This window comes from Brachyhypopomus gauderio, unplaced genomic scaffold, assembly GCF_052324685.1.
Source record: "Brachyhypopomus gauderio isolate BG-103 unplaced genomic scaffold, BGAUD_0.2 sc77, whole genome shotgun sequence".
Taxonomy (NCBI): Eukaryota; Metazoa; Chordata; class Actinopteri; order Gymnotiformes; family Hypopomidae; genus Brachyhypopomus; species Brachyhypopomus gauderio.
Window position 1 is genome coordinate 369,620 of NW_027506898.1, and position 21,167 is coordinate 390,786.

General features: G+C 44.2%; 1 long non-coding RNA gene across 1 annotated transcript; it reads right to left on the reverse strand.

Moving 5' to 3' along the window:
- Window positions 1–2,437: 2,437 nt before the first annotated feature.
- LOC143491562 (uncharacterized) lies at window positions 2,438–4,693 on the reverse strand. The gene is made up of 4 exons (XR_013125234.1): window positions 4,394–4,693; window positions 3,684–3,754; window positions 3,129–3,395; window positions 2,438–2,583 (listed from the first exon to the last, which is right to left on the reverse strand). It is a non-coding gene; the product is annotated as an uncharacterized LOC143491562 (long non-coding RNA).
- Between the last annotated feature and the right edge of the window lie 16,474 nt (window positions 4,694–21,167).

A 21,167-nucleotide genomic window follows, 5' to 3' on the forward strand; every position in this document is an offset into this window, starting at 1 on the left:
GACGTGCACAGGATGGACTCAATGACTGCAGTGTAGAACTGGATCAGCAGCTCCTGAGGCAGATCTAACTTCCTCAGCTGGCGTAGGAAGTACATCCTCTGCTGGGCCTTTTTAAGGATGGAGGTGATGTTGGGCTCCCACTTCAGGTCATGTGAGATGGTGGTGCCCAGGAACCTGAAGGTCTCTACAGTAGACACGGGGATGTTGAAGATTGTGAGGGGCAGCAGTGCTGGGGGGTGTCTCCTGAAGTCCACTCTCATCTCTACAGTCTTGAGCGTGTTCAGCTCCAGGTTGTTCTGACTGCACCAGTACATCAGTCGTTCGACTTCCTGTCTGTATGCAGACTCGTCGTTGTCCTGAATGAGTCCGATGACTAGTGTCGTCAGCAAACTTCAGAAGTTTAACAGACGGGTCGTTAGATGTGCAGTCATTGGTGTAGAGAGAGAAGAGAAGTGGGGAGAGCACACATCCCTGAGGAGCACCAGTGCTGGTAGTCTGTGTGGAGGACATGACTTTTCCCAGCTGCACCTGCTGTTTCCTGTCTGTCAGGAAGCTGGTGATCCACTGACACATGGCAGGAGAGACATTGAGCTGGGAGAGCTTGGTGGACAGAATGCCTGGGATGATGGTGTTGAACGCCGAGCTGAAATCAAGAAACAGAATTCTTGCGTATGCCCCTGAGCAGTCCAGGTGTTGCAGGATGAAATGCAGACCCATGTTAATTGCATCATCCACTGACCTGTTTGCCCGGTAGGCAAACTGCAGGGGGTCCAGCAGGTGTCCTGTGACATCTTTCAGGTGGGCCAACACCAGTCGTTCAAAGGACTTCATGACCACAGACGTAAGAGCAACGGGCCTGTAGTCATTCAGTCCTGTGATGGAGGGTTTCTTGGGGACTGGGATGATGGTGGAGCGTTTGAAGCAGGAGGGAACTTCACACAGCTCCAACGATCTATTGAATATCATTGTGAAGATTGGAGCCAATTGTTCAGCACAGATCTTAAGGCAGGAAGGTGAGACACCATCTGGGCCAGGTGCCTTCCTGGTCTTTTGTTTCTGAAACAGTCGGCTCACGTCAGCCTCACATATTGTGAGTACAGCTTGAGTGGTGGTGGGGGGGAGAGATGGAGTAGGTATTGCAGGTGGTGGGGTGAATTTAGATGGTGCTGTAGGGGTGTGAAGAGGTGTGGATATGTCCTGCTCAAACCTGCCATAGAAACTGTTAAGGTCGTCAGCCAGGCCTTTGTTTGCGTCTGCAGGGGGGGATGGTCTTCTGTAGTTGGTAATGTGTTGAAGGCCTCTCCACACTGATCCTGGGTCGTTGGCTGAAAGCTGTTTTCTCAGCTTTCCAGAATAGCATTTTTTGGCCACTCTGATCTCCCTGGTCAGTATGTTTCTTGCCTTCTTGTACAGAGCTCTGTCCCCACTTCTGTAAGCCTCTGCCTCTGCATGGGGCACGGAGCGATAGGCATTTTTCAGAACAGTGTAGCAGTGATCCAGTGTGTTATTATCCCTGGTGGGGTAATTAACATGTTGTTTGTATTTTGGGAGTTCGTGGTTAAGTTTTGCTCTGTTAAAGTCTCCAAGTATGATGAACAATGAATCTGGGTGATTTAATTCCAATCCATTTATTTGCCCTGCCAGGTTTTGCAGTGCGTCGCTCACGCTTGCTTGGGGAGGAATGTAAACGCCGACGAGAATGAATGAAGAAAACTCCCGCGGTGAATAAAAAGGTTTGCAGTTAATAAACAGAGTCTCTAAGTTGGAGCTGCAGTGTATGTTCAGCACAGAGACATCTGAACACCATCTGTCGTTGATATAGAAACATATTCCGCCCCCTCTCGTTTTCCCTGTCAGCTCCGTTATGCGGTCTGCGCGGTGAAGATGAAAGCCGGGCAGATGTAGCGCGCTATCCGGGACGGACTCGATGAGCCAGGTCTCAGTGAAGCAGAGAGCAGCCGAGTGGGTGAAACATTTGTAGGTCTTGTTGAGGAGAAGCAGTTCGTCCATTTTGTTGGCCAGAGAGCGGAGATTCGCTAGATGAATGGCAGGGAGAGCAGTTCTGAATCCCCGCTGACGGAGCTTCACGTCCGCGCCGGCTCGCGTCCCCCGCCTGCGTCTCCGACGCGCTCTCCACAGCGCTGCCGCTCCTCTGACTATTAACTCCAGAAAACTTTCCGAGTTATCGAGAACTGGTGAAAAATTTCCAGAAGTGGATTGTCCAATGCTCAGCAGTTGATCTCTGGTGTAGACAAGTGGGTTTGGGCTGCATAAAACACACAAAACAGACAAAAACACACACAAAACAGACAAAAACACACACAAAACTAGAGTGCTGTGCCGAGGCAGCCACCCGCGGCACCATCTTGAGACATTCTGGATCAGTTTGTAGCAGTCTGATGACCCATAGAGAAAGATCCGTAAGTAAGCAGTTGCAGTAGTCCAGCTTTGAGATGATGAGATACTGTAAAAGCACCTGGGTAGCTTCCTGTGAAAGAAAGGGTTGTATTCTCCGTATGTTGCAGAGAAGAAATCTGCAGGATCTGGTCATTGGCCTCTCAGAAGTGAAAAGCAGAAGTCTGCCTGTTAAAAAGTTGCAGACAAAATCCAAAGTTAGCTGCTGTTAATTTTGTGCCAATAACATTACAAATATTATAGTTCTTATGAGCTGAAATATTTACCATGATTTGGTATAAATGATAAGTCTTTGAATCATCATTTACTTGGTTAGATTCTGAATCTTTGCAGGTAGAAAATTTATTGATATTGAAATTACTACTCAAAGTTCATCCTTGGAAAACAATTGATGTCTAGGGGTACAAGTGTGCAGGTTAACAAAGCTCTTTTTTAAAGAGACAAAAATGTGATACGTTCACCTTATCGGAGTCCCTTTGAAAACCTACAGAGCTTTGTTAAGCTTATACATCTGGACTTCAGTTTTCATCCAAGAATGAAAACTGCAAAGCCATTTCAAAAAGGGATCAGACTTCTCTGTTATGTTGAATCATGACAATGATATCTGTGAATTAGCACTTAATCTTGGAAAACACATAAACAGTGAAGAGGGATTCAGGAGGTGGCAGATCCTGAAGATCCAGTGTAGTGGTGCAGCAGGGAGAGTCACTCACCTCAACATAATGGCCAGATTGATTTGTACTGTGAGCTAGTGCTCCTGATCTGGGCTGTGATGCTCCTGCTCTGGGCTGTGTTGCACTCCTGCTCTGGGCTGTGTTGCACTCCTGCTCTGGGCTGTGTTGCACTCCTGCTCTGGGCTGTGTTGCACTCCTGCTCTGGGCTGTGTTGCGCTCCTGCTCCTACACAAACCATACCTGGTCTCCTTCACCCTTTCTTTCTTCAATGCAGATCTGCATTAGCTTAACTGAGAAGTGGTCCAGCTGCAACATGAATTTTATTTGCATAGGATTTTCTCCGTTAATCTGGAAAGGTTTTGACAAAAAAATGCTGCAGTTTTAAGTCTATTCATATTCATTACTTATTGTAACGGTGTCGAGTCAGAAGGACCAGAATGAGTCATGACACCAATGTTAGCGAACTGTTATTTTATAAGCAACACGCTAAGAGCATAAACAAGTGCCAAATACACTGATTCTAAGGGGAAAAGGGAGGGGGAACACTAACACACACTAACACACAACACACATCCAGGGAAACAGGGAACTCACCGTGGGGCCTGCTGGGAGGCCTGTAGACTCCACCTCTCTACAGACATCAGTGGCATATGGAGAAAGCTGAACTGTTAAGCACATTGATTTGTACATCATTTAATGTGACTATTAATCATTAGCGATAGAATAGTCGGCGACGTTCCTAGCAAATTAGACTTAACGTTACCTCAGAAAAATGCTCAACTATTTCAAGGTTCACCTCACATTAAAACCAATTCAAAATAAGACCGAGACCGAATTTGAGTAACTAGCTATGTCGCTAGATTTAGTTATGTTCAATGAATCTTATAACAAAGACTTGATTACCGCATGTGGCGAACGTGAACGTAAGTTGTTGGGGGGGGGGGGGGGGGGGGGGGGGGGCAAACGTAACACTCGTGACAGAGTGTTTATTCAATAGCCCTGAAATAAATGCTACGATTTTGTTTTGGTCCGTATCCAGTTAATCAGGAATGAGATTGGGTCCGGACAGTGGACCGCGGTCCGCCAGTTGAGTACCCCTGGCATAGAGCATTATTTAACCCATTATGTATTTAACAGGGACCGAATTAAAGTATTTTAAAGCATTGGAAAATATTAGATATTAATATTTTATTGTTTACATCTTTATCAAATGAAACATTCAAGTGAAATTTGTTTTTAGACTGGGCTAACTAGCTAGTTAACTAGCTAACGTTGGCTTACATAAAGTAAGGACGTTTTCTTACCTGATGTCACCAATAATGCTTCACTTAAATTTTCTTCCTCTGTCACCGTTTCCATCTTATTTTGTAGAATAATCCAACGATAATCCGCTCAAAATAATAATTTGGCAGGCAGATGTAAAATAATCCAGGTAGCTAGCTAGCCACCACAGCTCGTAGGCTGACCACCATAATGTCCACCGTCAGCACACTCGCTGAAATTTTCAAACATGACCTGAGAGACGCGAACAGTTGTCATTGGCCAGTTTCCTGAATGACAGTCAGATTAACCAATTATGGTTAAAAGCAACACGTTGAGCTCAAATCACGTTTATGCCCCTAGCCTAGAGATAACATTTATATTTAACCCATCTGTGCAGTTAACACACACACACTAGTGATTACTAGGGGGCTGTGGTGTACACGTGCCCAGAGCGGTGGGCAGACCTAGCCTGGCGCCCGGGGAGCAGTTGGGGTTAGGTGCCTTGCTCAAGGGCACCTCAGTCATGGTCTCAGGTCTGGGAATCGAACCCACGACCCTCCAGTCACAAGACCAGTTTCCTACCACCAGACCATGACTGCCCCTCACTTAGCCACACGTGTTCTGAAGTATCTCTAGAACAGTGAGGTCCGGCGGATGAAACACGAGCGGAGTCAGAGATACGTGGAAAGGTTGAGTGCCAGGGAACCATGTGTGACTTTCATTAAATGGAGCACAAACATCTGAAGACTCAAGACTTTAGAGAATCATCTACACACATGCACATCCACACAGGGATGTTCACATTTTCATAAATTTTTTTGTTGCACATGATTTGTTAAGTGATTGCAAGGTGTTACCAGGGGAGAGTGTAGCTAAACAGCATAGGATGGTGATATGTATGATGGTTTTGGAGGTGAAGAAAAGGAAGAGAGTGAGAGCGGAACCTAAGATCAGGTGGTGGATGTTAAAGGATGAGGACTGGTGTAAAATTCAGGGATGAGGTGAGGCAGGTACTGGGTAATGGTGGTGGTGTTCTGGATACCTGGGATGAGACTTCAAATGCACTGTAAAAAAAAAATCCTAATTTTATGGAAAATAACTGTAAATATTTACATACTTTTCTCGTTTTTTTACGGAAATAATACAGTATTATTTATACGGTATTTTTCTGCTTTCTTAAATTATATACAGATTCATGTATAATTACAGCAATTATCTGCAATTAAACATTCGGTTGATTATATAAAGGTTTATGTCTGTAAGAACTAAAAAGTTTTTTTCTCTGTCATTTTAATCAAAATCTTATGTCTTTTGGCACTGCTGTTTTAAACATGATTTTCAATGTCAGAAATGAATGGGGTTTTCATAGTATTAGCTTACATGTAGCAATACTCGTATTTTGATTGTTAGGCATCCTCGTAATTCAGAGGATCCATTGATGTTCAGGAGAAAAATGTACAAATATACAAAATATATAGGTTCGGACATATTAATTTGCCACAGAACGTGATGCTAATTGATTTGACGAAAAAGACAATAATTTCTGCAATTGAAAATGCTCATTTTTATGATGCCTACAGAATGAAGAGTGAGTTCCTAATGTCAGTTCAGACATTAGATTTTTACATCTAAAGTATGTAGGAGATTTCTGTTGATTGTTCCATCTCTATTGATGTCTGTTCTCATTTTAGTTCTTGTGCAGTCAATGGCAATAGAAAATGGCAGTTTGTTTGGGTGCTTTTAAAAGAAACATTTCTAAACACTGGGTCTATACTTGAACATAACCAAGGAAATAACCTGTAACACACTGAGAGACAGATTGTCACGGTGAGGCGGCCCCCTACCGGCCGCCTCTGTCCACAGCGGCTGTTGTTGTTGTTGTTTGGTGATGTCATGTGCGTCCCTCAGGTGGGCAGAGCCCGTGATCTGTCTCACCTGAGGGTCGTTTGTTTGCCTATATATGTCTTGTCTTTGTACCAGTTGACCGCTGGTCAGTATATCCTTAATTTGGATCTTTTGCACGGGTTTTGGTTTGCACACTTTCTATTAAACCATCCTTTTTCCCTGAGACTTGGCGTGATCACTTCCTTTTAGTTGCTCACCCCTGCCCGTCACAGAATGACCAGCCACCCTTCGGAAGCCGTAGAGTCTCTTTTTCTTTCTCCTTTGTTCGTGGTCATGTCTCGTGGTAAGTGTTTGTCTGCGTGGTGTTTTGTTTGAAGAGCTCCGCCGTGCTTTTGTGTTTTGTGTTTTGTGTGTGTGTGTGTAGCACGGCGAAGACCAAGGCAGTCTGCCCTGAGAAGGCTCTTCGTGTTCGGTGTTTGTTGTGAGAGTTCCGCCGTGCGTTTGTTTATGTTTGGCACGGCGAGGACCAGGGTGTCTGCCTGGGGAAACTCTCTTGAGTGTGTACGGGTGAACGAGTGGAGGATCTGTGTGCGTGCTCGCCTGTTCCGTGTGTGTGACGCGATCACCGCTCGTCACTGTCGCCTCGCTCCCCGTGTGTCTTGTGTTTAATGTGGGGAGCGACTGCGACTCTGAGCGGCACGTCACTATTATGTGTATGTCGAGCGCGCATGTGTTTGTCCCGCTCGTTTACTGTCTGAGCACTATTTTGTTTGTCTAGTCTTTGCGTGTTCGTTGTGTCCTAGCGTGCTTGTGAAATGTTATTGTTGCTCATAATTCCACGCATGCTCCTCCCCTTAAATGTGTGTTTGGGGGGGGAACGGCTGTGGTCCCATGCCATGGGGTATGGCACGGAGGGCGTCTGAGGCGCGTTTGTGTTTTGTGTTTGTATATATATGTGTGTGTGTGTGTGTGTGTGTGTGTGTTTTCTGTGCAGGTGCTTCTCCTTGGCAGTGTTCCTGGACCTTGTGGGGATCTCTACCTGGCAGGAGCCCCCTTGTGTTGTGGGGTGACCGGAGCCCGGTCATGAAGAGCCCCTCCCTAGAGGGCTGGGGCCCCCGGATGTTAGGGGACCATGGGGCTCCGGTCTGAAAAGCTCCTGCTGAGGAGGGAGATCCTCCCTCCTGCCCGGGGTGACCAGGAGGCCCTTGGGGCTGCTCCCTAGCCCGCGTCGGGGGTGCTCTGGGCCTCGGTCTCTGGCGCTCCTGGGTTGGGTGGAGGAGTCCACCTTGCGATGAGAGGCCCCGGGAGGGGTTGGCTCCCCAGGAGGCTGAGGTGACCCCTAGCAGAAGGCAGAGGTCAGCTCTGGGAGGAGGTAGGTCCAGGAGGTGAAGTAGCCACGCCTTGGAGAGGTAGCCTGCACGCACACACATGCACTAGGGACGAGAGAGGAGCCGTAGCTCCTCGTCCTCACACCGGTGGGGCTCACCGGCTGAAGGCCGGTTAGGGCGTGAGGGCCCTGTGACTGACTGGGGCGTGGTTTTGTGTTGTTAACGGCCCGGTCGGTCCAGGGTCTCGCCCGGGGAGGTGAGCTGTTTAATGTTGTGTGTTTTATGTTCCAGCTCCCGGACGGCAGGAGGTGTGTTCCTGCCTGTCTCTGCCTTCCTGCCCCTTCGTGTTTTGTGTGCAACCGCTGTGTGCCACACACCCAGTGGAGGGGAGTGCGGCTTGGTGGGGGGGTCTGTCACGGTGAGGCGGCCCCCTACCGGCCGCCTCTTTCCACAGTGGCTGTTGTTGTTGTTGTTGTTGTTTGGTGACGTCATGTGCGTCCCTCAGATGGGCGGAGCCCGTGATCCGTCTCACCTATATATGTCTTGTCTTTGTACCAGTTGACCGCTGGTCAGTATATCCTTAATTTTCCCTGAGACTTGGCGTGATCGCTTCCTTTTAGTTGCTCACCCCTGCCCGTCACACAGATGAACTGATATACTGGTAGATGTACATTGTAATGGAACAGGCTTTTAAACTTAAAAATGTGTGTGCCTATAGTTACACACTGGAATAAAAACACAACTTGAACAACCACTTAAAAGCGGAGGACAAATTTCGATTGTGGTGTAAAAAAATCACAATTGACAAAATATGACACTTTTTTTTAAGTGCCTAAACAAGCAGAACTATCCACTTAGCTTCACAGGTCATATGCTGCTGAAACTCATCAGATGGAACAGAATTAGAGGGCTCAATTAACACACCCTTAGATGCTTTGTTGGCTGTCAGCAGTTATCAAAATTTACTGGAATTACTGTATGAATTATGTGCCAAATTATAACCTACAAAACTCTGCTGATGTTCTAGTGTTTTTATAGTGTCTTTAAAATTATTTATTTGTTTTTGTAGCAATATTGATTAATTTTGAATTATTATAAGGGGCACCACCCTGATTTCCAGGGAAATTATGTGCAGTAACTGTAATGCTGGGTGCGGGCGGAAGGACGAAGCACGAAGTCCAGCTCTACACAGCAACGTCACTTTATTGTGATACACAAAATAGCGCAGACAGCGCACATATAATATATACACACTCACGTGTGAGACTCAGACAAAGACGAGCACGGGACACTGCGCACATTAAATAAACAAACCACATAAACCCAGAGTGATGACGAGAGACGAGCCACAGGTGAGACTGATGATCACACTCGGACACAACCATACCCACGAATATACACAGACGCAGACGACTAGACGTAGACAACATAAACACACGCCTAAAGGGGAGGGGCCAGGAGCTGTACCGTGACAGAAACATAATAACTTTGGATTTGGCACAGTGATTAGTGAACAAATGCAAATTTCACTGATTAATGGATAACAACAATTTAACGTTATAATGCATAGAACAAGTAAAGGTTGAAGACTTGGTTTAGGTTCAGAGAGCCTGTTAACAAATTATTAACCAAGTCAGAGAAAGAAACAAACCAACTAAAGATAACTATGAAACAGAAAACTCCACAGACAGTTTGCAATTAATGTTTTCATGGTTTGTGTTGTATTTGCGTTATGCTTATGAGTTCTGTGTAAGTTTGTTACTTTTGTTAAACTTACTAACACCTGCACTTGCATCCAGCCTTGAACTACAAATTGTTACAGCACCAAGCTAAACAAGAAAAGGCATAAAAAATGAATTATCTGTCCTAGTGGAAGCCATAATTCTTCATACTAATGCCCTTGTGAATTTGATAAGGGTCAGAGACACCTACACACATTAGCACACGCCCTCTGCCCACACACCCTCCTGTGTCTCTCCTCCTGACACGCCCTCTCCACCTGCACCTCATCTTTCACTTAATTTCCCTGCCTATTTAAACACACAGGTTCTGACCGCCCGGTGCTGCACATTGAAGCCATTCCTGAGTGAAGTTGGACAGACTTCACATTTATTCAAGGAGAGAGAGATTGTGCAAGTGTAATGCCTTAATGCCTTGCCTTGAACTGAACGCCTTGTGCTATTGTTTATTTGAATGCCGGAGACTATTATTTCAGTGTGCGAGTCTGTTGCTGTATAATCTTGAAGTATGGACAGTAAAGACATACCTCTGCCATCCTCACCCACTGGTCCTTCTTTCCATGACGCCCCAAGCATTACACTTTCTCGTGGAAGGCTTGTCTTTTTGTCTGCTACCTGAAGTGTAATGGTCACTTCACACAGAAAATGAAGGGAAGATTTCAGGAGGCATCACCACCCCGGAACTGCTGAGCATTACTGTACACTGGTAACTGTACAGTACAACTGCTATATCAAATTAAAATAATTACTTAATTAGTCATTTCACAGAATTCCTAATAAAACATTACGATACTTTTAGGTTTTTGGGTGGGTTTTTTGGATGCAGAGTAGATTTCTTGCACTTTCAATTTGGGTAAAGAAGCACAATTTAATGGTCATATTAAACTAGGGTGGACTGAACTTACACTTCTTTTGCATCACTGTAGCCTATATCTTGTGGAAGACTTTTCCATGTAGTTGTCGTCTCCATTTCGGTGTGATGTTGGTTGCCATGCCCTGAATCTTCAATTTCTCCTGAATCTAAAAAATGTACACTGCTCAAAAAAATAAAAGGAACACTTAAACAACACAATGTAACTCCAAGTCATCCACACTTTGTGGAAATTAGCAAGAAAAAACAACTTCTCTACCTATCAATTCATCCAATAATAACTCAGCTGCCCTGTTCAGAAGTATAGATCAGCTAGTAAACCCTACCTCCTGTGTCTTCCCTGAAACTGTTTCAGTTGAAAAATTTAATGAGTTTGCAATATTTTTCAGGGACAAGATTACTAGTATAAGGCAGAACATAGCAACAAGCACTAACAGACTATCAACCCTTATATCAGTTACTTAATACTTTAATCTTATTTCCAAGAAGTTGCGTCCCCCAAGGATCAATTCTTTTTGGGTGGGTTTTTTGGATGCAGAGTAGATTTCTTGCACTTTCAACTTGGGTAAAGAACACCGACGGGCAGGGATCTTGGCATTTCTTCAAGAGAGCTCCTTGAGCACTCTGAGAATGCAAGAAAATTGAGTCAAGTTTGTGACATAATCTGAAAATTATTCTCAGATCAGCTGTCATTCTCTGATCACAAACCTGACTGTCATGCATGTTTAATATTTTCAACATTCAACTGATTTTTTGCTCTCTCTTGTCAATTCCAGGCTTGAATACTGCAACTTAGTCAACTTTTTCCCTGGAAGGTCTTCCTATGTGTACCATTAGTCTTGAAACATTCTGATCATTGCAACACTCCAACATGTTTTGTATTGTCATACCATTACACCATTCACTGCAGTGGCTGACTGTAGTTGGTTATATGCCAAAAAATCTAAAAACATTTAAAACCAAATTTTTTCATGGAAGACGAGCATCAAAACTTTTCTAAAAACTGTCCTAGTACCCGGTTCGTAAAAAGAACTAATGGCGCATTTCCACTAGGGCCTGCTTGGCGCGGTACGGTTCGATACGGGTCGATTCGCAACGGAACGGTACGGTCGCGTTGTGTTTCCATTACAATGGTGAACCACCCCAATGTGGGTGGAGTCGCTGTTGGCGCGCGGTTGTAGTGTCGTGACATCATTTGTATGCGACCACAACACCGGTCGATGCCCCTTAACACATAGCATTATTGTATCTTATTTATCTTTATCTTCATTATTGTATGTGGTTGCTCTAATTATTGATAATAATTTGGTATTACTCAAACAGGCTGAACACACCCTGCATAAAAAGCATCAGTCATACAATCAAATGAAATCAAACTTTATTATGAAATATAGATATTTAAAGTACAACATATGTAAATAATATAGTTATAGTTTAAAAAAAGTGCAAAAAGCAAATATATACGTATAGCTTTATATGGAATAAATATTTATAGTACTACAAGCAACATTTTGTGTGCTTTTACTGGTGTCTGTCTCGCATGGTGTTCACAAGTTCGCCAAGCACCCCGAGGAAAGCCCGGTTGAAGGAAACATTTTCTGCCAACTCCGCTCGCCTCGTCAGTGGAAGGGGAATCTTGAACGTAAAAAATAACAAATATTAAACACAAGCATTCCCGTGAAAGCAACAACAATATAGCGTAACTGCACAAAATGTGTAGCACGTCATCGCTACTCATGCTGTGTTTATGGCTACAGCTAACTAGCAACTAGCAAGGCTAAGAGCTAGCTATTGTACAGTAGTGACTGTGGTGGTAACATTAACTACAAACACAGCTCTAAATTCCTGCGTTTACAATAGATGCGTTCATATTACGTTCATATTACATCTTTTACGAGCCTAGTAGTAAAACTGTGAAATCACAATACACTCACCATTCTCCGTGGCCTCCAGCACCAACATTGTCCAGCATGTTTTCTCTTCCGTTACTGGCTGGCCGGTGACCGTATATGACATCCATTTGCTGGAACCATTTCCAGTCTTTGCGGTTTGCTCCGCTGCGTCCGTTATGGTCCTTCACCGCCCGGTAATCGCGTTAAGCTTTTTTAGCTTGGACCGACCGGCACTGCTGAATGGACCGCTGGTAGCCATGAGTGGCCATTAGCGCGGAAACCTTGCTAAAAAAAATTTCTAGTGGCCCCGTCCAGTTTGCCCTGGATTTTTTGATTGCTGATTATTAACAGAAAGGTTTGTACCTCGGCGTTTGACCAGGGAACAGACTTTGCTCCTTGGGTTTTAAAAATGGCTGAGGAGTCCATAGCATAGCGGAGGAGTCGCTCTCCTGACGCAACCTGTGACGACACTCCCTGGCCAATCAGTGTCATGCTGTTCCTCCATGTCACAGAACTGTACCGCTTCGGAATGGTTAGAACCTCGAGCGAGCAGGTACGAAAATAGTAACCGAAAGTACCGGCTAACCGGGACCTGGTACTAATGGAAACACTCACAAACCATCGAGAATCGAACCGTACCGCGCCAAGCAGGCCCTAGTGGAAATGCGCCATAAGGGGCAGTATGGCTGCTGGGGTGATCAGGGGACATGAACCCTGAAAGGCTGTCCCCCTAGGAGCTGCTCACCAGAAGGGAAAACCTCCTAACAGGACTCAAATACTGATCAGATGGAACAAGGAAAGGGGAGTATAAGAAAAGGGAACTCCAAGCTGGGAGAGAACCGCTGAACCAGGGTTTGAAACAGGGAAGAAGGGGAACATGGCAGGTGGGCTCACAAAGCCTTGAGTCACATCCACAAGAAATAAAGGGGTCTAACTAAAAGGGACCAGTTTGCCTAGCCAGATCTGGGACTCGAACACGGATCTGTACGAAACCCGGATAGGAACCACTAAGCTAACAGAGAGGTGGGAGTGGTTGATTGGAGAAGCCAGACAGACAAACTATTAAGTTTCAATTATTATATATGTATATCAATATTCATAAATTAATTATGTACCCATGTACTAATTTGCATAAGTTATTATATGGGTACACATCCTGACAGAACAGAGAAATAGACTCAGGAACTAAGAATAGTATTTACCAGCAAGCTTGGGCACATGTAGCACATGTAAAGAAATGTAAAGGCCTTCTTATATAAGGTGAAGCGACCTGAGTGGGATCAAGCTAACGAGCCTTGATTCATTCCTGCCTTGTTACCTCCCTTTGGTGGCTGCCTGCTGGCACTATGAGCCACCCATTACAGAAATTCCGCTGGCTCTGGAGAGCACTCCGTCACTGTCTCCAAATCATGACTGAAGTCTCATCTCTTTAAATAGCACTTAAATTAAAACCAGTCCTGCACTTTTAAAAAGATCTCATATTTGTACTTAACCTGTCTTGTTTAGTAATAGTTCTTAAATTATATGTTATTGTGTTTTATAGTTTATAGCATCTATGGCACTCAAAATTGATTCTGGCAGTGTCTCAGTTAAGAGTATTTTTGGACCTATTTCTGCTAACCAAATATGCTTTCTGAGTAAACAATTAAAACATTTAATTTGTTTCTATGGGTAAGAACATGTCATAAATAGAAATGTAAATCAATGGATATTTCATATCACTAGAAATGTGGTAATTTAACATACCTGGATGTCATTTGTAAGATCTGAATATTTTTAAAAGACACTGAATACACCATATTCATGTTTAAATGGTGTAACCAAGACAACCAAAAGGAGCACATCAAGCCTCATGATAATGGAATATGAAAAAAATTACAGATGAACATAATAATGGACAGTTTATCTAACAAGATATTATAACCTTGAAACTTTTCAACCAAACATACCCCACCCCCCCTCCACCCAAACGTCAAAGGGAAACTTTAGCTTTAGCAAACATTTCACCAGCAGGATCCCTAGAATTTCAACTATTAAGCTCTGGCAGTTACTCAAATAGCATAGCAGTTTTATATCTGCATATCTTGAACTTTAGTCTGATTTTGTATTCATGTGGTTTGTAATTTTGAAGTCTTCTTCATGTCATCACTGTATGGTCGTGTAGTCTACCTACTGTCTAATTATTAGGTTTCCAAGACTATTTCAAATGTTAGAATGCTTAAAATCCTACTAGAGAGCCCAGTGACTCCACCTCTTGCCTCAAGAGGTTGCTGTCCATCTCCTGAGAATCAGCAGGCTGAAAACTCATACTTTATTTGACTATGATCAATCTGAAGAACACCTCTTTGATGATTATCTCTATTTACCTCTGCTGCACCTTCTAAAGAATAATCCAGACTCATTAAATCCACCACCGTATGTTCACTCTCTTATTTATCTTATGACTATGTGAAAAAAGACACGCAACTGATAGCAACCCCTGTTTCAAATGTCAACCATTGGCTTTAAGAAGAACCAGATACATTATGTCTTTCTTCATACTGCTAGTCTTTTATTGAGTGGGTCACTAGTTTTAGGTACATGGGGACTTTCTGAGGACCTCACCAGTCTTCTCAAGGAAACCTCTAAAAGCATCCCTGCCTTGTATTGTTCCAAAGGTTGTGCCAAAGATCAAAGAAACAATATTTCTCATAATGAAAGATCTACTATTATTTGCAAACAGTTCCTATAGCAGTATACAAACGATCAAAATTATTCTACAATTCTACAATAAATAAATAAATACCTTTTCTGGGATCCCTATGATTTGATTCAGACTCTGATCCTTCTTATGTAAGCAAGCTAGGCAAGGTGGCTCCCTTAGGTGCTATTATGCAAATGATGGTGCAGTTTATTTTGATTAATTCATATTGTTGTTCAAGCATGTAGTTTTTGTCAATAAAGATCAGATAATCCATATTTGGCTCTTTTAATTAAATTAAGTAAAGAAGAATGTCAAGAAGGAGATATAACACATTGTTAAACTCTTAGTCCTGTGTTAATTATACTTTACTTTTCCTTACGAAAAAACTTAAATTTTATATTTTAAAAATAAATCTTCATTTTATAATAAGTAGTTTGCATTTGACTGTTTTCTTTAATGTTTTATTTAATGTTTATTTTATATAATTAATATAGAAGAAAAATGCATCTTTAGACTATGAAAGCTATTTTTCTTTTTGTACAGATAGCCGTCAAGAAAAGAGGACCTTTATTGAAGTTCTTACAAAATTATATCTTAAAAAAGATATTTTAAGAATCACTTGCATGTCAGTAACATGTCTAATGGTTTCCCGCAGTGGGTTTAAAAAATGTCCTGTTGACGTGTTTTAGCTGTAGTTTTGCATAACAAGCAGCAAAACTCAAGGTTTGCATACCAAGCAACATAGCTAGCAGTTTGGTTTGCAAAAATCAATTAATATATAACTAAAAATTAACATACATACAGTATGTGTGTGTGTGAGAGAGAGAGAGAGAGAGAGAGAGAAAGACAGAGATACACAGTCACATATTTACCAATTTCAATTTCAAGTATTTTAATCATGATAGTTTATATTAAAAATTTTCATTGAAGCACCTTTGTTGTTTGAATTTTATCTTTTGTCCCATCTCCTCAGATACATATTTCTATGTTGCATGTTTCTAAGATTCACAACACTGTTCCACACAGTCAATAGTTCTCTTAGGTCAGGGTTTTTCAGCTCCAGTACCAGAGCACATCTGAAGTTCAGGAGCTCCCATGGACGTAATTTTGATTTCAAAAGTGGGGGGGACATCGATTCGTCGCTATTTAAATATTTGGTTTTAACCGTAAAAACTGGGGGGGACCAAAGCCGGCTTTTGAAAAAGTGGGGGGGACATGTCCCCCCCGTCCCCCCCCAAAATTACGTCCGTGGGAGCTCCCAATTATTAACAAGCCTTGCCAAATTCCTAATCTCTACCTAATTATCCCAACATCCTGCATCCTACATGCTGTCTATCTAATCATTCCTTCCTCTAGATCATAATATTTGAAAAAACCTTTTGTAAATCGAGGTCTCCTTTCCCATTACTTCTCTAGTGTTCGCTTTGAAAAATATTCCAACGTCAAAATATTATTACCTGGTTGGGCAAGAGGTGTGTGTGTGTGTGTGTGTGTGTGTGTGTGTGAGAGAGAGAGAGAGAGAGAGAGAGAGAGAGAGAGAAAGACAGAGATACACAGTCACATATTTACCAATTTCAAGTTTACCAAGTATTTTAATCATGATTAGTTTATAAATTTTCATTGAAGCACCTTTGTGGTTTGCATTTTATCTTTTGTCCCCACTCCTCAGATACATATTTCTATTTTGCATATTTCTAAGATTCACTACACTGTTCCACACAGTCAATAGTTCTCTTAGGTCAGGGTTTTTCAGCTCCAGTACAAGAGCACATCTGAAGTTCAGGAGCTCCCCATTATTAACAAGCCTTGCCAAATTCCTAATCTCTACCTAATTATCCCAACATCCTGCATCCTACATGCTGTCTATCTAATCATTCCTTCCTCTCTAGATCATAATATTTTACGTACCTTTAAAGCACCTTTAAAACCTTTTGTAAATCGAGGTCTCCTTTCCCATTACTTCTCTAGTGTTCGCTTTGAAAAATATTCCAACGTCAAAATATTATTACCTGGTTGGGCAAGAGGTTCCCCAGGGGCCACATCACACACTTTAAGAAACAGTAGTTGTGCCCTAATCCCATTTTGCAAGTGCAAACGACACCTTAAACAGGGTTTGGCAATGAAAGATTGTAGCAGGGTGGAGAACACTGACAAATAATGGGTGAGCATTCTGGATGAATCCCCAAAAGCCAGAAGTTCTGGGGCATGTTTTGGTGGGCTGGTGGGCTTTTCTGAAGCATTATGTTTGGGTCCTGATGCTTTTGTGGTATACATGAGAGGAGCAGAATCTGAAAAGTTAGATGATGTCAGGGCTGGCTCGGATACCACACCTTCTAACACCACAAGAGGCACCTGAGTCATTCCTAGACTTAATGGACGCAATCAGCGGTGATCTGTCTCAGCTGTTGGTATGGCTTCTTAAGGAAGCCTGTGGAGACGGATCACTGCTGATTCGTTTTGGTCTCATGTCGTTTCACTCTCAGTCTTCTCTCTGCTTTACTAGCCCCGGAGTTGCATCCCTGTGTGAAGGTGTCTCGCCACCCCTCCCTCTCTCTCTCTCTCACTCTCACTCTCACTCTCACTCTCTCCTCTACCTTTTACATTTACTTATTCGAGTGTCTACCTCCTGCACCACTTCTGGCCCATCTCAAGTTTGCCTCAATCAGATCCAGTGTTTTTACACTGTGCCGAAGCACACCAGTGACGGAGAAGAGGCAGAAATGGCGAGTCAGGAGCAAGCCAAAGAAAAGTTAGTTTTCAAGTTGGCGATATAAACATTATTTAAGAAAATACTTCCTGAATGTCTACCAGACTGGGTATTTGATTTGTTGACTGGGGGCAGTCATGGCCTGGTGGTTAGGGAACTGGTCTTGTGACCGGAGGGTCGTGGGTTCGATCCCCAGGCCTGATGCTATGACTGAGGTGCCCCTGAGCAAGGCCCTTAACCCTCAATTGCTCACTTGTATAAAAATGTAAGTCACTCTGGATAAGGGCGTCTGCCAAATGCCATAAATGTAATTAAGAATAGAGGTTTTATTGTTAAGTTTTCTTCTGTTGTGAACAAACCAGTTGTCTCAGGTTGAGGGAATTCAATTTAATTTGATTTGGGATTTTAAAGGATTTTATCCTGCACTGGTCTGTTGATGTGCAATAAATATCAAAAGTTAAACACCTTTCTGACCTACTCATTTCAACTGACTGTGAAAACTGCTTTTTCAAAAAATCCTTATTCATTGGCATATAAATTTTTTTAACTGTAATGCCAATAGTTACTTTCCCTTGTAACGAGTTACTTTTATTATAGAGTAATTCAGTCTACTAACTCTTACTAACACTGGTGTTTATGTGTATGCAGATTGGTTTCTCTGTTTCAGTATCTGCTTGCTCGTGTGAGTGTTTGTTGTGCTCACACCGGTCTGTACACCCAGCGTTACAGATGATATGATCCAGTCACAAGGATCTGTTAAACACAGCTCCACATTGTGAAGGTTTTTAACTTACGTAAGTGTAATACGATTTTTATTTTTAAGGTGATAAAGTGGCAAACTACAAGGTAACAAAGGTGAAAGTATACACACACGCAAACAGAGTTACTTGGTTAGCTAGTTAGGTAGTTAGTTATTTAATGTGTTGGTACATAGCCAGGATGCTTTACATCTAAAAAGCAGACTAAAATACAGTGGGCATGCAAAACAGGTAGCAGGTTGGTCTGGGCGAAGCAGTTACATTTGTCCATGTCTTGTGTCTCATTTTCATTTACCCCAAACATATTCAAAATACCTCCCTAAATCTACCCCTCCAGGGTTATTCAAAGCAGAGCTAATGATGGTCCAATGCCACAATATGCCTTTCTGGTGCTCAGAGGTGTCATATTCATAAAACACGAGGGCATATTTTCTTTTTTAATGTGTTTTTAATTAATTTGCTTATATCTGTCATGGCTGGCTCCACCTTTGTCCTCTTAGTCTGGTTTCAGTGTTTTTCAGTTCCCTCCTCCTTGTTTGTAACCCCGCCCCTCATTAGTAATCCCAGGTGTTTGTACATAGTTTTCCTTGGTTTTTTCTGTATATAAACCCTGGATTCTGTGTAGTCTGTTTTGTGCTTCAATCCTACGGTTTGTGTATGTAAGTCTGCGTCTGTTGTTTGGTTTAGTCCTTTGCAAGTTTTTATTAAATATGAATAACTCACTTACGGATTTGATCCTTGCCTGTTTATAGGGCTGGGTATCGATTCAAATTCCAAGAATCGATCCGATTCTGAAGATTAAGAATCGATTTATTTCGATTTAATCCGATTTAATCGATTCGATCCGATTTGATCCAATTTGGGTTTTAGTGTTATTAAAAATGTATTTGAGCTGTTTCCTGACTATGTACAGAAGCAACATGTTAAAACTGGTTGTCACGTCTAGCCCCTCCCTCCTCCCTGGTCCCGCCTAGCCCCGCTCCCATTCGTCCATCCGTCTGTCTGTCACGCCCTCGTCGTCAGTCTCACACACCTGACTCTCGTTTCACCGTCTTGTTTTCAGTGTATAAAAACCCCCTAGTGTTTTACCCCCGTGTCGGTCATTCCCTGTACGTGAGTCCCTGGTTGCTTCTCTGTTCTGCTTCCTCCCGTTCGTTCTTGTGTCCTCACTTTTAGTCTAGTTCCCTGTATTTTGTATTGGATTTCCTTTGTATGTTTGGTTATACTGTTGTGCCTTGTGCTCCTGTTCCCTGTTGCCCTGGTTCCATTGCTACTCATGTGTTTATAGTTGTTGTTGTTATGTTCATTTCGTTAGCGTCCCCCAGTTGTTTAGCTGATCCGTATGTTTAAGACTTTTTCTTATGTGTAGTATAGCTCCCTTAGTATACTTACCGTGTTGCTTGTTCACCCTCCTATGTTCCCTGTTTTAGTTCTCGTACCCCTTAATATCTTGTAGTTTCTTCGTTCGTATATTTGTCCCCATTATTCTGTTTCCCCCTCAGTAGTTGTACCCTGTTGTAGCCTTTGTCTTTTGCCCCTAGTAATATAGTTATTCCCTGTGCTGTCTTGTCTGGTTCTGTTGTTTCTATTAAATCCTTCTTTATTGCATTTGCGTCACTCCTGCTATCTCCCGCCCCGTGAAACGTTACAGAATGACCGACCTAAGTGTGACGCAGCAAGAGTCTTTTACCTCAGGTAGTCCCTTAGTTCCTGAGAAAAAGGACTATTTTTTGTCCAACCTGGATGCCCTACAGGCATTACTGGTTAGGGACTCGAGGGGAAACTACGTCACCCTACCGTCGCTAGCTCATTGCCCGGAGGAATACGATGGGGAGACCGGACCTGCTGACAGCTACATCATGCAGTGTACATTGTATATCAGGTTACTAACATGCCCCAAACCTCCAGATGACGTCTTGGTTCTGTTTATGCGCTCTCTGCTGAAAGCCAAGGCACTGGAATGGGCGAACTTGGTGCTGTCAAAGCGTATGACTGAAGCACTGACCGTAGAAGGTTTCTGCAGGTATATGCGCTCCAGGTTCGCTGGTGTCACTGTTCAGCCCCCCTCCCATTTGATTGGGGGTCGTGCAACAGGGGTACCCCCCAAGGAATTTCTTGTGGGTGGCTGTATCCACATCCAAGGATCCAAGCCGGCCGACCCCGTCGGTCATGTGAAGGGATTCATGGACCACCCCGATGACTGCATCCTGGAAGCCACTCCCCAAAGGCCCCCCAAGAATTTTTTGGGGGGACGCAGTGGCCACTCGCCCCAGGAGTGGCCAGCTCGGGCCCGTGATGACGTCGGCCCGGAGGTTCCGCCCCCTGATGTTGTCGGCCCGGAGGTTCCGCCCCCTGATGTTGTCGGCCCGGAGGTTCCGCCCCCTGATGACGTCGGCCCGGAGGTTCCGCCCCCTGATGACGTCGGCCCGGAGGTTCCGCCCCCTGATGACGTCGGCCCGGAGGCTCCGCCCCCTGATGACGTCAGCCCGGAGGCTCCGCCCCCTGATGACGTCGGCCCGGAGGTTCCGCCCCCTGATGACGTCGGCCCGGAGGTTCCACCCTCCGATGACGTCGGCTCGGCGACCACGCCCTCCGATGACGTCAGTTCGGCGACCACGCCCTCCGATGACGTCAGCTCGGCGACCACGCCCTCCGATGACGTCAGCTCGGCGACCACGCCCCCCGATGACGTCAGCTCGGCGACCACGCCCCCCGATGGCGTCTGCATGGTGAACTCGCCCCCCGATGACGTCTGCACGGCGACGCCGCCGGTTCCCGCTGCTCGCCAGCGGCCCCCGCCTGTTCCCGCTGCCCGCCAGCGGCCCCCGCCTGTTCCCGCTGCCCGCCAGCGGGCCCCGCCTGTTCCCGCTCCCCGCCAGCGGGCCCCGCCTGTTCCCGCTGCACGCCAGCGGGCCCCGCCTGTTCCCGCTGCACGCCAGCGGACCCTGCCTGTCTCAGCTGCACGCCCGGCTCCCCAGGACACTCCTCAGCT